This window comes from Lemur catta, chromosome 2 (genome assembly GCF_020740605.2).
Source record: "Lemur catta isolate mLemCat1 chromosome 2, mLemCat1.pri, whole genome shotgun sequence".
Taxonomy (NCBI): domain Eukaryota; kingdom Metazoa; phylum Chordata; class Mammalia; order Primates; family Lemuridae; genus Lemur; species Lemur catta.
In genome coordinates, this window is record NC_059129.1 from 96,677,279 (window position 1) to 96,694,816 (window position 17,538).

A 17,538-nucleotide genomic window follows, 5' to 3' on the forward strand; every position below is an offset into this window, starting at 1 on the left:
ATTTAAAAATATATGAATAAATTCAAAATATTTTAAGGACATATAATAGAAAGCTGAAAGGTGATAATATTTATAAAACATATTTTCATGTATTTGGAAAAAAAGCATCATTCCTTTAAATTATAATGGGATTTTAGAAGGTGCAATTGTATGTTCCACTCTTTTAGAGTTGTTATATGGCATTGTTCTTATTTTTTTTAAATATTGCATTTAAGATTGTATAATGTCAGCATGGGGAGCAATATTCTATACCATCAAATTATAAAAAAAATTTTATTTTAAAAAATTTATAAAATTAATATTTGTCACTATGTTTTTAATGTCAATTATTTACCTTATATTAAGATTATGTTGCATCTAATCATACAAAGAAGAATATTTAATGCATACCCAATTTAAATTTAAAATACATTAAATATAAAGAATTTGGTATGGTTTTGTGGTAACAGTTATATATTATAAACTTTCAATATTCAATATCATCTTATATATGTCATTTAAAAATAGTAACCTATTTTTATTAGGATTACTTTACTAGATGTCAGAAAAATTCAAACTAGCTTAAATAAATGAGAAATGGATTTCAAGAAAAATACAATGGCTTATGAAAGTAAGATTAGTAACAAATTGAATCAGAGATTCAAATATTATCAGAATATTTACCCTACCTCTCATTTATGTTCCTCTCTCTACATCTATTTCTTTCCTTTATCTTTCTCTGAAGAACAGAATTCTCCAATTTCTATAATATACAGAGGTAAAATGTAGTTTCTGCTAAATTTCAGATATGAAGTCTTACTGCTGCATCTACCAGCAATAGAAAACCTGTTCTCTACATACCAAATCCAAAAGTTTTAGGACAAGAACTCACTTAGCTCAATTCTGAATGAATCAATTTCTCCAGGGAATGGATATCTTTTAGGAAAATGATAGTTTATACCAGAAAGCTTGCAAGACAAAGCAATAGGATATAATCCAATGTATTATGATTCTTTCTTTTAAATCCTCAGATATTCATATGACATTGATAACCACTAATAAGTAAATCATTTCTAAATATTATGTCTTTATAAATTTTAAATAATTTGTTGCTCTAAAATCAGAACTCTAATGGATTCAAAAGAGGATGATTCACCATTTCCTTTTCTCCTGTTTATATCAGGAAAAAAGGGACTAGAAAACATATGACTGATATAATTTCATTTAACACAGAGAAATGATAACAATTGGTTAATTCATCTTAATGAATTGGATTAAGAAAAATATTGCTTTCAGTGGGCACAAATAGGCCTTACAGTGCAAAAAGAAATATAGAAATAGAGTGAGGCTACATTTGCCTATACCTGTGTAAAATGTCTATTAAAGTAATGGCAACAATAGACCACATAGAATTATGGAAAAAAAGAAAAATAACTTTTGAGAGAATAGATATTCTATGCTTTTAAAGCGCATTGTTAGCCATGCAACTTGCAGATATTCCTGGATTTTGAAATCAGCTTTCAGTCCATTTGCAAACATTTGGGAAGGGGTTGGGGAAAGGGGGCTGACCATAGAAATTACCCAGAAAGGAACAGCGACATTAGTAATTTTATTTTAAATAATTAAAAACAATAAATGAGTAAAAGATATCTTGATCTTTAAAGATTTTCATCACATCCAAATTCATTAGTTTTTCTATAGTGCTAGTGTTGGGTTTGTGGTCAGTTTCCGGTCTTTGGTGTGTTCTGGGCTGAAGAATGGCCAGACACACCAATAGTAATGCAAGCAAGAGGCAAAAATTATTGAGTAAAAGCAAGATAAATTTGCCACAGATAGAAAACAGGCCGCTGTTGCTACAGGAGGCCCTGACTATTAACTAAAGTTTTATTTTATATTGCCTGGGCTGGATGGTTCATGGCAGGCGTGGCTCATGTGTCACCTTGATAGACAGCTGTTACTTACATAACCTGAGTCTTACTGTACATGCGGATTTCCCATGAGCCTCTCTGAAAGCCCACTGGGGGTGGGGCAAAACCGCAATGCAGATTTATGCTAACAACATGATAATTGGCCCAAGGTTACTTTGGGCCATCTTCCAGATCCTACTGCACGTGCGCTGATTGTCTTTCTGGGAATTTCTTTTTCCAGGAATCCCCGGCAGCTTAAACAGTTAGTGTGCTGAATTCTGATTGGCAGTGCCCTCCTTTTCCCTCTGTGAGGTTATCTGAAGAGGGACACCTGCGCCCCCCTCATCCCCAGGAAAGCCGGAGGCTCTCGCTATTGCCTAACACCAGTACTCTAATATCGCGTACTCGAGCAGTGTCTTAGTGAGCACAGGGAGAAAAATATACTTAAAATCTATACATTGTATATCAATGTATGTCATCATTTTTCTTTCATTGGTGAAACTTTTTAAGTTATGAATGAGCACAAATGAGATATAAATTAGAAGAATTACGTGGAAAACACTGATGGTGTACTTTGGGACAAGCTAACAACCCAATGATCTGCATACAGAATTTTATGCTATGTGCTCTTTGTTCTTACAGAACTTACCATCAGGTTTTGACTGAAAACCAGGTTATCCATACAACATATTATACATCGATATAATGTAAAATAAAGTAATATGGCATAAATTTCAAAAATCAATATCATGTGCATTTCAATCAAATAGCTTTGATATTAAGTTACATAGTCATCCAGAAAAGGAAAATCACAATAGGCAGATGAGTTTAAAGTGACTGAGTTGAATTGCTGGGATTTAATAAGGAGAAAGGGTGAATAAGGCTGGAGGCCAAGCAGGAAAGAAGAGTTTAAAGACAGAACATCAAATCATTGCTTTGCAAACTAATTTCTCCACTGTTAATGATATCCCTACTTCATAAAATAAGGATTTGTTAGTATGCGTGATAGAGACTTGTTTCTTTTATTTAAATTATAAATATTATTTAATACCTTTGCATTTTTGTAAAACAGGATGATTTCCCATTGAAACTAGAGAATTATTCCTCAGCTCTGACTCCCATCAAAAGCATAATAATTAATTTAGTTAAATGCGAGGAATTTTTAAATAGTCACAAAGACATCTAACCATTCATATAGTTGATTATGATGTGTTTACCAAATTGCTTTATCCAAAGATTTCTTATAGTATTAGTAAAAGAAAATAATAGCTCTTCGATAACAATTTTTTAGCTTAATAATAACTCCATTTTCCATCAGCAGAAAATAATAAAAATATATTTGGGGATATGAATTTACTACATTCTGTCTCATACTCTAGGTTACATAAGATTAATACAATCTAGCCATCTAAAAATCAGGAAACACAATGTATTAAATGCTAGAAAAAAGAAAAAAAAAAGACTAAAATGTAACTCATTGGGGAGATTATGGCAGGGATTCCAGTAACTGGGAGCAACATGAACATAGAGAATTATGAGAAATCAAAGCACTTTCAAGGGATAAAAAGATTACTCAAGACACCTGAGGCATACTATATATAAGAATCAAGTAACCAGATATACACCTAAATTTTGGGGAAAGTGTATGTGTGTATGTTCGCACATTTTCTAAAAAATTTGTAATAACTTTGCCAAGCAATAGATAAATGTTGAAGAATTTTACAAAAATAAATTGTTATTTTCACCTTGTAGCTAAATAGAGTACATAGAATATACTTATGGCAATTTTAGGTGCAATTTGAAGAAGGTGAGAATCCAGATATGATAACCAGCTAAAAGAATTAATTTTATAGTTTAGACAAGAGGTCATAAGTGTTAGAGGGAATGGAAGGTTTAGGTAAACTAAATGAAGGGGATAGAGAGGTTAAGAATCTTATTTCTAGCTTTAGATGTTGGATAGTTGTGATACATATTAAAAATTAATAAACGTTTATTTAAAAAAACTTTTGAGAAAGAGATATTAAGTACTATTTTGTGCATGTTGAAATCTATTTTAGCCACATGTAGTAAAAGTTTTTGTGGAATGTCCTGCAGCAATCTATCTTAAATAAATGACTGTACATCCAGGCAGATTACTGGTTTGAAGATGTAGAGTTAGTATTCATTAGCATATTGATAAGAGCTCAAAACTGAAGCATGGAAATGAATAAAAAATGAATATGTAAAAAATATAAAGTGAAGAAAGATGAATATACAACCTTGGAACACGAGCATTCAAATGAAAAAGGAAGAATAGGGGGCACACAAGAAAACACAGATAATGTTTAATAAAAGAAGGCAGGAAAATAGTTATTGAATATTTTGATCTATTTTGCCATAATATTACCTGACTCTGTGCAGTATGATTTTCTTCATCATTTTACCCACTGGGGTGAGGATGTTTTTTCTGGCCCTGCCTAGGTCTAGTATACTATGTTAAATGTGGAACATATATTTAAATAATTCAAATTCTGATGAACAAACTGGAAATTAGTGCAAAATTTATACAAATTAACAGATTTCCACTTATATTACCTGTCAAATGGTTTCTCCACATGTGTTTTATCTGTACATGGGCCTGGGTTCTGGTGATTGTTTTGTTTTGTTTTGTCCTTTGCCATGTGTTGTGTTTTCACAATTTCTTGTTGAGTTCCAGAAATCATGTGTAGAACACTAGATACTGAGATATTTTGTATGTCTGGAAATGGGCACATCTTTCTTGTCACTAGGACTGTAGGGCTAAGACAATCTTGTCTGAAGTTGCACTGGCTTTGCATTTGTTGTTTCAGTGGTTACTTTCAGCATACCACAAGCTTCAAATACATCAAGTAAAACCTGAAATTTGGGGTGGAGGCTGGTTACCATAGGAGTTTTTTCAATTCCAGTTCCACCATCTGATAAAAGTGTCCCCTTTATGTAGCTCTTATAACTCTCCGTGGGATATTTCCACATACTTATTCCCTGCATGTTAGCCTGGTTGTGAGTGGGAGTACAGGAGGATTCTATGTTGTACTGGTTAAGACTCAGTCTTAGGCAGGCACCATGTCCTTGGGTTTTAGAGGTGAATTCTTCTTGCTCCTGCCATAGCTGTAGTTCTGTGTTCAGCACATATTCTTGGCTTTTTAATTTTATGTTCCTTTCCCACAGCTGCCTTTGTTGTGCACTCTTGCCCTAGGGTGATAGCATACGCAGCCCTACACCTCTTCTTCACACTTTATAAACAATCCACCATAGACACAAGACATTCTAAAGTCAAAATAAGTAACCATTGGTACATCTAATAAGTTAAATCAACATAAAATAATTGGAAAGTTTTTCAATAGGAAATTATCTTAATTCAATTTTAATTACCTATAGTATAATAAATATGTGGATATATTCTTGGGTAACTTGGAATTCTCTTGCTTCATCAGTTTATGTGTATGTATTACATTTGTGAATAATAAAACAAACATTGTTTTCACATGCATATTAAGGTCTTCCATCTTCCTTTAATGATCATAAGAAATATTTCTGAGACTCTCACGAGTCTCACCTGTGCTTACAAGTAAGTCTGCTGCCATCTTCCTTTCTGTATTCTCCTGAGCATATTTCTAGTACAAAATTCTATTAAGAACATGCAGTTTTCTCTCAAGTTGTGTGATCTCTCCAGTGCCTGGGGACTGCTTCTCTGGTGTTCCTAGAGAAGAAAGCTATTTCCCTGCTGAGAGAGAGTTGAGAGTAACCTAGCTTGCAAAACCTTGGAAGTATCAACTATGACTCATTTCCATTTAGTCTCCACTTGAGCTGAGCCATGCTATGTTCTAAACTAAAACTGGAAAAAAAAAGTCTCAACTATGTATCTCACATTTTCATCTAGACCAAAAAAAAAAAATGTTATTGTTTCACCTTATCTGCCGTATATATGCCCTACATATTTTCTGGATGAAACAAAGTTATTTGCTTAAGCTTCCCTTTTTTGAGCTCTTTTATTAGTTAAGGGGCCAGTATAAGGACCACATTTCATGGTATTCTTTCTATTTCCACTTCTTTCACATTCTTGCTCCCATATATTTCTGCACAAAACTTACTTGTTTCCATAAAATTTAAAATTTCCTGCTGCTAAGCCTTCTACCTCTTAAGAAAGATTTAAACAGGACCCTAACTGCATGTGAAACACTCACTCTAGTTATTATGAATTTGATTATTACAAGACAGAACTTTAAATATTTAAGTAAATACTATTTGCTTAGCCAATTTGTTTATTTAAATAATGCATCATTCTTTGCTCAACACTCCTACCTTTATAATAAATAGTTACTAGGGGATTTTTCTATGCTATCACATCACACTTTATACTGTAAAATAATTCTGAATTAATATGTGTCATACGTTGATGGTCCACCATAATTTATTCCACAGCATTTTTTCTTAGTGATGTTTAAAATAAGGGAACATCTTAAAATTAATGGTAATTTAGATTTGACAAATTATGAAACTGTTTCATCAAGTGGTTTTTATAAATCATAAATACAGTGATTATGAACAAAATAATGGGAAAAAGAAAATAGACTTGGATATGGTTAGGAAAAGTAAATTATTATTAAACACTTAAAGATTATTTTAAGCTCATAAATATTACTATGTGTTGAGGTTATTAGCATAGAGGTTACCGGAGAATGAGAGTAGGCAAGATATAAACATAATATGACAAAGTTCCAAAGATTAATAAGATAGTGTGGGTAAGGGAAAAATATAAATGTTTTCTACTATTAGAGATATTAATTATGTAGTTTCATCTTTCTTTATTACCACTGATGCTACCACATTTTAAATGTAATATTTTATGACACATTACTGGGGTTAGAAAATGCAGCAGGTTACTGCAAATATTAGAGAAACTAATATTTAATAATTACCCTATATTTATTCTATAATTACAAGGCATTACATAGGCAACATATAGCTTTTATAGGATATATACTATATGTAACCTTATTTTGTATCAATAACATATGATGAAATTGTAATATAAAATTTTAGTTAGTGAATTGTACTATGAAGAAAAATGATACATCGTACAGGCATAGGTAGCAATAGGAGTGTAAAATTACATAGTATGTTTAGAAACTGTCTTTGGAGTAGAGAATAATTAAACAGAGTTAGACATCTAGATATATAGAGGAAAAGTGTCTAGCAAAATGACATAGTAAGTGCAGATCTCCTGTGGTGGAACAGTATTTGGTGTAAGTGACAGGATCAGCAAAAAGTTCAGTGTGATTAGAAGGCAGTGAACCAGGAAGAAATTAGCTAGGGGTCAGCCGATATGGATCCTGTGTGTGTCAAAATAAATACTTTGGATTTTGTTCTAAGTATAATGAAAAGATGTGGAGGCTTTTGTACACGGTAACATGATTAACATGGTCAAATATATATATGTGTACATACATATATATTTGATTTATTTAAAGAATCATCATAGCTGCTAAGTGGAACATTTCCTGTAGGTGTTCAAGGGTGGAAAAAATGAGATCATTTGAAAACACACTAGAATAGACCAGAATGCATATGAAGGTGGATTGTGCTAGAGTGGTTGAGGTATTGGTGACAATGATTTGATTTGAGATGTGCATGTTATTAATATAGTGTGTAGAATAATTTACAGATATATTAGGTTTAGAGTGTGAGAATAAAAAATAAATATGGGATATGTCTAAGAATATGCCATAAACAACTGGGTAAAGAGCATTGTGGCTTACTGAGTTGGGAACATTGAAGGAGGAGTAGCAGTGAAGTAGGAAAGGAACCAAATTTGAGTTTTACATAAATTAGTTTTGATTCATCTATTAAATATCCCAGTAGAAATGTCAAGGAGACACTTGGATAGGTAAGCCTAGAGTTCAAAGCCATGTTTGGGGTTAGACACAAAATTTGGGAATAGCAAGTGTATAGCGCTATTTAAAGTCACTAGGCTAGATGATATTATTCATCAGTTATTTAGATGCCTGTTAACAACTCTACTGCTGAGGATTGGGGAACACGAAAAACCTCTGGCAAAGTAGTCTGAGAAAGAGCTGTAAATTATACCAGATCAAAAGAGGATCTACTTGAATCTGTTTAAGGCTATCTCCATAATGCTTTCCACAGGGGTTGCATTAGTTTGCAGTCCCACCAGCAGTGTATGAGTGTTCCTGTCTCTCCACATCCACGCCAACATGTGTTGTTTTGGGACTTTTTGATAAAGGCCATTCTCACTGGAGTTAAATGATATCTCACTGTGGTTTTGATTTGCATTTTCCTGATGATTAGGGATGTTGAGCATTTTTTCATATGTTTGTTAGCCACCAAATGCCCATCAATTCACAAATGGATTAGTTAATTGTGGTATATGTATACCATGGAGTATTACTCAGCTATAAGAAATAATGGTGATATGACATCTTTTTGGTTCTCCTGGAGAGAGTTGGAACCCATTATGTTAAGTGAAGTATCCCAAGAATGGAAAAACAAGCATCACATGTACTCACCAGAAAATTGGTTTCCCTGATCATCACCTAAATGCACATTGGGGAATGATACCAATTGGATATCAGACTGAGGCAGGGAGTGGGGGGAGGGGATGGGTGTATGCTTACATAATGAGTGCGTTGCGCACCATCTGGGGAATGGTCATGCTTGAAGGTGCTGACTCGGGGAGGGGGGGTAGGGGTAGGAGGTGGAGGTATGACTACATGGTGAGTGCATTGTGCACTGTCTGGGGAATGGACACGCTTGAAGCTCTGACTCGGGGGGATGGGTGGGACATGGGCAATATATATAACCTGAATTTTTGTACCCCCATAATAAGCTGAAATAAAAAAAAAAAAAGAGGATCCAGAATAGATTACTGGTGAAAAAGATGACTCAGACTTGGTTTACTGTTGCTTTCACTTCAGTTTACTCTCAAACCAACAAACATTGGAACAGAGTAAATACAAAATAAGAATGCAAATCAATAAATGCAGAAGCTCACCAGTAACTCTAAAATTCTTCATAATGAAACACATATATTTCAATGGCCAGGACACACTCTCAAGGGAATGAGAAACTTTACAGGATGAAGGAGCAAAGGAACCAGGAGCTATGGATTTTATAGCCTTAGGTGAGGGAGCAGTGTTATGTTAGTGCTTAAGAATGTAACTCATTACAAGAAAGGGGGTTACTCTGAGCTGCACAGTTACATATTCTATATTTCTGTGATCTTTTTCACACTGAGCTATTGGATTTCCTGTCAAGGGATGGTATTAGTGGCCACCACACACACACACACACACACACACACACACACACACACACACAATCAAGAATATTGTGTCCAGAAGACAAATAAGAATATTATTTTTTTAAAAAAAGGTAAGATTGAATTTCCCAAGGAAAACGGGGTTAACACTTTACCTTTTCAGTTGAGAAAGTGGAGGAAAAAATTGAGGATCTTCTGAATTCACAATACTTTTATCACTTGATAGAAAAGTATTCATTTTTAAAAGGCTAATATTAAGTCTACATCACATATCTTGCATGCATGCACAGGTGGGCACATCACAAACAGACACGATTTGAAACTCTGGTGCAATTAATTAATTTCCCAAAGAAATCAGGTAGAAAATGACATAGATAAAGTAATTTGGATACAATTAAAATGTCCAAAGTTATTAAAAATAGATAATTATTTTTTAAAAAGCTAATTGTATTTAGGTAAATTTTTAGCCATTAATTATCAAAGATAAAACCAACGCTTAATTACAAATAATGATTTTGGAGAAAAGGAAGCATAAAGTAGTAAGTCCAAAAACACATTTTAAATATTAAGATGTAAACTGTGAATGCATATATATTACATATACATTTTGTTTGAACTAATATAAAAATAACAAATTTACCTGTAGAACCTATTCTAACAACAGACTGATCAACCTATAAATAAACCACTAATTATGGTATGGTTTGTAGTAGAATAAAATGAATGTTTTAATTGTGTATCATTAATTTGCTTTAATAAGCCAAAAAAATATTTTAATTAAACAACCTTAAGTAACATGATGAAACTGAACCCAATAAAACTTAATTACAAAAATAATGTGATAAAATTGTGCTATATTAAATTAGAAAATTTCCAAAGGAGATATATGGCCTTGTAGTTCCAAAGCAAAATTGATGTTGTAATGGCATTATTGCCTTTTCAAAATCTAGGAATCTTTAAAGACAAAAAAATAAAGTCTTACAAGAGCCAAATGAGCAATAAATATCTAAGATACCTTTTAAACTACAGTAAGCAGTTACATAGAGTCTCTTATAAAAGTGAAAGAGATTTGTACCTAAGTGAAGTATCTCAAGAATGGAAAAACAAATACCATGTGCACTCCCTAATAATTTGGAAGTAATTGATGGGTATATGGGCACAGAAAGAAGTAAAAATCACTGGAAATAAAAAAGGGTGGTGAGAGGAGGAGGGCAGGGGTAAAAACCTATCTAACAGGTACAATGAACACAATTCAGGTGATGGGCACACTTATAGCCCTGATGAAAGCATTTTAAAGCTATCCATGGAACCAAAACATTTGTACCTCCTTAATATTTTAAAATTAAAAAAAATAATAAAAAGAATTTGAGAGTAAACTCTCAAAAATGGTAGGCATTTCTATTAGTTTTTGTCACTTATGTATAATATCTCAAGTGTTAGAATAGTTCCTGGCACATAATAGTAGTATTTGATAAATAAATATGGAATAAAAAATAAATGTTTCAAACACTCAAGAGACATAAAAAAAAAATAAAACTTTAACACTCCCTAATAATTCTTATTGATTTATTTGTGTATCTTTTAAAGAGTTGGTCTATCAGTTTAAAGCTTTAGGATAATTGATAATAAATGTATTTCAAGGAATACTATTCCAAAAAGTTAAATATATTCAATTTGTTGCCTCAAAGTTTTCGAAGGTTTATAACTTTATGAAGAGTTTCCAGCAATCAAACAAACTGTACCCAAAATGTAGCAATGAAATCTTGGGGGGAAAAAACTTTCAATGAAATACTTTAAAATTAGTAATAGATATGTATATAGTAACATATCTCTGTGAATATGTGACACATATTTTGATTTGGGTTTATGTTGAAGAAAGAGTCAGTATTATATGACACTGAATAAACCAGTTTATCTATGAGAGAAAGAAACTTGGAAAAATATTTGTGTATTTTTTACATATTTACAATAGTTTAATATGGCTGTTCTGTGAGAATCATGTAGATAGCTCCATGTTACATTAGTTTATAGAAATATTGTCTGAAGACACTAAGAGTTTAACATTAGTTCCTAAAGAAAATGATTACAACTTATATTGAAAATAAAATTAAGAACCTCTGTGTTACTATGAGTTTTACTCTATGTCAAAAATATATATATGAGGTTAATTTCATTTTGAAAAAATTTTTAAATATAAATCTATATTAAATATATGGCAATGTAAACAATTATATTTATATTGTAATAATTGCATATTATGTATTTATATTACATATTAATATTTTAATATATTTATTTATTATTATATTTTTAATGATTATTTGGCTCATTTATATCACTTCATCTTTAAATAAATAGCACTGCGGGAAGGGGCCAAGATGACAGACTAGAAGCAGCCTGCACTCGCTGCTCTGAAGGAGAGGATCAAATGTTGTGGGTAGAGGTTCATCCATGGATGGATCATCTCAGAAAGGGCACTGTGAATCTTCAGAAAAGTGACTGGAGTTACCCACAGTCAAGATGAGAGAGGCGTGGTGATCTGCTCTGCAGATCAGAAGGTACCTGGAGGAAGCATCCACACATGGGGAAGCGTTAGGGGAGAGACACCCAGGGCTCCAAACTCCCCCAGTGGACATTGGAATCTGAGCTGTGAGTGGGCTCCCCCACCACAGCAGGCCTCTGAATTGATTAGGAAGCTGCTTGGAGACTGCAGCAGCATTGCACTAGAGAGCAGCAACAGTGAGTCCACTCCAACTTCTGATTCTAGGTTGCAGCAACAAGCACCAATCTGTGCTCTCAACCCCAGAGCACACAGTCTACAGAGGGGTTGGTTCCATTGCAGCTGCCTCCTCAGTACCCCTTGCCAAGTCAGAGAGGGAGCGGGGAGTGTGGACATTCTTATGTGCACTGTGACTGTGTGCCACAAACTCCCCCAACCCCACCCCTACCACTGGGCTCCTCCTGGGGATTCGAGCAGAGCAGGTGCCCTCTGGCCCTCACTATCCGCAACTGCCATCTTGCCATTTTGATAGCACTGCCACTGCCCCCTGAGTAGGACTGCAACAGCTGCCACAGTCAGTTCTGGGTGGAGGGAGAGCTATAGCCACTGTGACTCTCTGGTGGGGCACTGTGTATTACGCTGGCCTTGTTAGCTATGGGTGGCCCAGCTGTTGCAGCCTGAGGAGCCACCCCACAGCCAGCTGTAGTCCTGCAACCCACCCAGGCACTGGCCAAGACCCCAAATCTGTCTAGGTGCCCACCCACCAAAGCCCTATAACCCACCTCACCACTGACTGGACAAGGTTCCATATCACTCCCAGGCACCTGCCAAGGTCCTGCAATCTGCTCGAGTACTGGCCAAGATCCTGCAATGTTCCCAGGCATCTGCCAGTGAACTGCAACCCACTCCACTGCCAGCTGAGGTCCCATAACACAACCAGGTGCCCACCAAAGTCCCACAATGTGCTCAGGTGGCAGCCAGGTCACACCTCCTGCCTCTGTGAGGAGGGACTTGCCCAGCCCCTTGTCCAAGCTTTCAACAGTGGCTTGGGGGAAAACCTACCAACCTGAACAAATATCCCCCAGCACTGGCTTAGACTGTGACAACCACATGGGAATGACATGATGCAGGAGAACAGCTGCATTACAGGGTATCAATGCATCTGCCCCCTCCCCCCAGGTCAATCCTCTGGAGTAGGACACAAAAGTGCTATTCAGGGATGTCTTCTTCTCACTAGGTAAGAGAGTTCCCAGCAAAAAAGAACAGGTGCACCACAAACCTATCAGCACTGAGCTGACAAAAGCTTTCAGATGAGAAGAAACCAGCGAAAGAACTCTGTCAACATGAAAAAAACAGGTTAGTTCAACACCCCCAAAGGAGCACAATAGATCAATGTCAGAAATGTCAGAAATGTAATTCAGAATATGGATGGCACACAAGATGAATAGAATTGAAGAGAAAGTTGAAAACCAAAACAAAGAAATCAAAAAAATATTTCAGGACATGAGTGAAAAATATGAAAAACTCACTAAAGACATAGACAACATAAGAAAGGATATAATAGAACTTAAAGAAATAAAAGAGTTATTTAAGAAATTACAAAATACAGTGGAAAGCTTCAACAGCAGACTCATTAGATCAATCAGAATAAAGAATTGCAGATCTTGAAGAAAAGAATTTCAAATTAACCCAGCCAAAGATGCAGGAAAAAGAATAAAGAAGAATGAACAATCACTCAAAGAAATATGGAACTATGGGAAATGAGCCAATATATGAATTATAGGTACCCTGGAGGGAGAAGAAGAAAAAACAAAAAGCATGGAAATCCTATTTGAGGAGAACTTCCCTGGTATACCAGAGATTCAGATAACAAGATACAAGATGGTCATCAAACACTGGAAAGATTCATATCACATAGAACATCTCCAAGACACATAATCATCAACCTGGCCAATGGCAAAATGAAGGAGAAAACTCTGTAAGCTGCAAGCTGCCACAGCAACTAACCTACAAAGGAAAACCATCAGGTTAACAGCAGACTTCTCAGCAGAGACCTTCTTAGCCAGCAGGAATTGGAGCTTCATTTTTAGTCTTCTTAAACAGAACAATTGCAAGCCAAGAATCCTATAATCTGTAAAACTAAGTTTTATAAATGATGGAGAAATAAAGACTTTTGCAGACAAGCAAATGCTGAGAGAAGTTGTCATCACTATATCTGCCCTACAGAAAATGTTCAAAAGTGATACATGGAATAGGACAATATAAACAAACCAGTATAAACATACCCCAAATTAAAGCGCACTGCTCTTATAAAACAATAGTATAAGAGGGAAAAACAAAACAATAAGATATCATCAAACATGCTGAACAGCATGACATCCCATATATCAATACTAACACTCAATCTGAATGGTCCTAATGTCCCACTTCAAAGACATAGACTATCTGAATGGATGAAAATACACAACCTAAGTATCTGCTGTCTCCAGGAAACACATCTAACCCAGAAAGATGCACACATACTCAAGGTAAAAGGATGTAAAAAAATATTCCTTGCAAATGGAAGCCAAAAGCTAACAGGTGTAGCCATTGTTATATCAGATAAAATAGACATTAAATCAACAATCATAAAAAAGATAATTCTGGTCATTATATACTGGTAAAGAGAGCAATTCAACAAGAATATGTAACAATCCTAAATATATTTGTACCTAACACAGGAGCTCCCAGATTCATAAAGCAAAATTGGCAAAATATAAGCAAAGAAATAAACAGTAGCATCTTAATAGCTGGGGACTTCAACAACCCAATGACAGAACTTGACAGATCATCAAAGCAGAAATTGAATGAAGAAATTGAATGATGAAATAATGGTCAAAGACTCAATAACATTCACAATAGGTATAAAGAAGGTATAAAATACCTAGGAATACACTTAACCAAGGAGGTGAAAGATCTCTACAAGTAGAAAACACTGATGCATAAAATTGTAGACCACATAAACAAATTGAAAAACATCCTTCACTCATGGATTGGCAGAATCAACATTGTTAAAATGTTCACACTGCCCAAAGTGATTTACAGATTCATTGCAATTCCCATCAAAATACCAATGTCTTATTTCACAGATCTAGAAAATAAAATCTTAAACTTCATTTGGCATCAAAAAAGACCTCAAATAGCCAATCAATTCTATGCAAAAAGACCAAACCTGAAAGCATCAGATTATCTGATTTCAAATTATACTACAAGATGCCATAGTGAGCAAAACAAAATACTGGTATAAAAGTACAGATATAGACCAATGGAACAGAATAGAGAACCCAGGAATAAAAACATATAGCTATGACCACCTGATCTTTGACAAAGCAGTCAACAACATATACTGGAGAAAGGAAGCTCTATTCCATACATGTTGCTCGGAAAATTGGATAACCCTATGCAGAAGAATGAACAGGACCTAAATCTCTTGCCATGTACAAAAATTAATTAAAGATGTATAAAAGACTTAAAAGTAAGCCATGAAAATATAAAAATCATGGAAGAAAATGTAGGAAAAATGCTTTTAGACATTGACTTAGGCAATGAATTTATGACTAGAACCCCAAAGGTAAATACAGCAATAACAAAAAATAAATAAATAGAACTTAATTAAATTAAAAAAGCTTATGCAAACAAAGGAAATAATCAACAGAATGAATATACTTCCTACAGCATGGGAGAAAATGTTTGCAAACTATACATCCAACCATCCAACAAAGGACTAATGTCCAGAATCTACAAAGAACTCGAGCAAATCAGCAAAAAAAAAAAAAAAAAGAAAGAAGAAAGAAAGAGAAAGAAAAAAAACACCATCAAAAAGTGGGCAAAAGATATGAACAGAAGTTTTTCAAGAGAAGATAGAGAAATGGCTTACAACCTTATGACAAAATGCTCAACATCACTAATCATCAGGGAAATGCAAATTAAAACTACATTGAAATACCACCTTATCCTGTCAGAATGGACTTTATTAAAAAATCAAAAAACAATAGATGTTGGTGTGGGTGGAGAGAGATAGGAAATTTATACATTGTTGTAGGACTGCAAATTATTAATAGTGTAATCTCTATGGAAAATGGCATGGAGATTCCTCATAGAAATAAATGTAGACCTACCATCTGATCCAGCAATCCCATTATTGGGTATCTACCCAAAAGAAAAGAAGCCATCTTATCAAAAGACACCTGCACCCAATGTTTATCACAGCACAATTCACAATTGCAAAGATGTGGAACCAACCTAATGTCCATCAATTCACAAGTGGATAAAGAAAATATGGTGTCCATGGATCACTACTCAGCCATGAAAAGGAATGAAATAATGTTGGTTGCAGCAACTTGGATGGAACTGGAGACCATTATCCCAAGTGAAGTATATTAGGAATGGAAAACAAACACCACATGTTCTCACCAATAAGTGGGAGCTAAATGATGGGTACACACAGGCTCAAAGGCACATACAGGACAATGGGAACCAAAAGGAGGGTGGGAGGTGAGGTGTTGGGTAAAAAACTTACCTATTTTTTATAATGAACACTATTCTGGTGATAGACACATCAAAAGTCCTGACTTAAGCATTATACAATGTATCTATGTAACAAAAACATTTGTACCCCCTTAATATTTTGAAATGTTTTAAAAAATAGTATTGCATAATAAACAGTGTATTAAACACAAAGTTACTCTCATGGATATCTGCAAGAATCTTATCCCCAAATCCACAATCCTAACAAAATGTGAAACCTCAGAAGAAAAAGACATAAGAAATAGCAATTCTGATTTTTTCCATTGTATTTATGTTACTTTGTTCACCTGAAAAATTCTTATTTGTAATTGAAATTTCAAGAGTACTGAATTTTATCACTGTACTGGGAACTTTTACTTTACGGTGAAATGTTTTTACAAATGATATTTTCTTATTCATATAATTTATACACTTAAGTTCTGTTGGAAGCAACACAAAACTCTCTGTTTATAACTCAAGGGTTAAATTAAAATTTAGGCATACTAGATCTCTACTTCACACGTGAGTGTACTTAGGAGATGAGAGAACTGATATTGGAGCTATTAATTATATTAATATGTCACATCAGTAACTATATAGTTATGTCAATATATATATTATACCAAAATATACAAAATATAGTCTCACCAGAAATAAAAATTGTAACTCCACAAATTTTCACTTTAATGTTGCAGTTGAAACACTTAAGATCTTAAATCTTCTTTTCTCCTGATACATCTACCTGGCTTTAATATTGATGATTCTAACTCTTTTTCAATTTATTCATCCTCCACATAGTGTCAGAGAGATTTGTAGATTTGAGAGATTTGTAGATTTCTTTTTTAGAAATCCTTCAAAGTCACTGTTTGCATTCCTTTCAAATTCATTAGCATGAGATTTATAGCCCATTATTTATTCTCATTTTCTCTCCTGTGTTATTCTGTTTTACCCCAGATGCACCCTTCATTGGCACCATATCAACATACTTATACTTTTCCATAACTTAGGATTTTGAATCTCCTTCATTTTAACAATGCCATCTCTCTAAATAAACATAACACTTTCTTCAGTTAGGTAAAAGTTAATGACTTTTTTCTTTTCAAAATTTAGGACTAATGTCACCTCTTCCTGAAAACACAATTTGATTTTCCAAGATGACATAAGGTATTGATTTTTCTATTTGTCTAGAAATTACTATACAGAGCCTTTATATATGTTGTTACATTTTTATGTTAATAGTATTTCAATAAATCTTTTTATGTTTTTTCTCCATGATATCTAGTATGTTGATGTATCAATAGCCCACAAAA

The 17,538-nt window shown here is 34.1% G+C and overlaps 1 long non-coding RNA gene across 1 annotated transcript in view; it reads left to right on the forward strand.

Annotated features, from left to right (window-relative positions):
* The window catches only part of LOC123632206, a 103,521-nt gene extending 85,991 nt beyond the window's left edge, over window positions 1-17,530 (forward strand). The window contains exons 2-3 of the long non-coding RNA XR_006733295.1: window positions 17,339-17,392; window positions 17,511-17,530. This is a non-coding gene — a long non-coding RNA (uncharacterized LOC123632206). The remainder of the gene's footprint in view (window positions 1-17,338; window positions 17,393-17,510) is intronic.
* The last annotated feature ends 8 nt before the right edge of the window (window positions 17,531-17,538 follow it).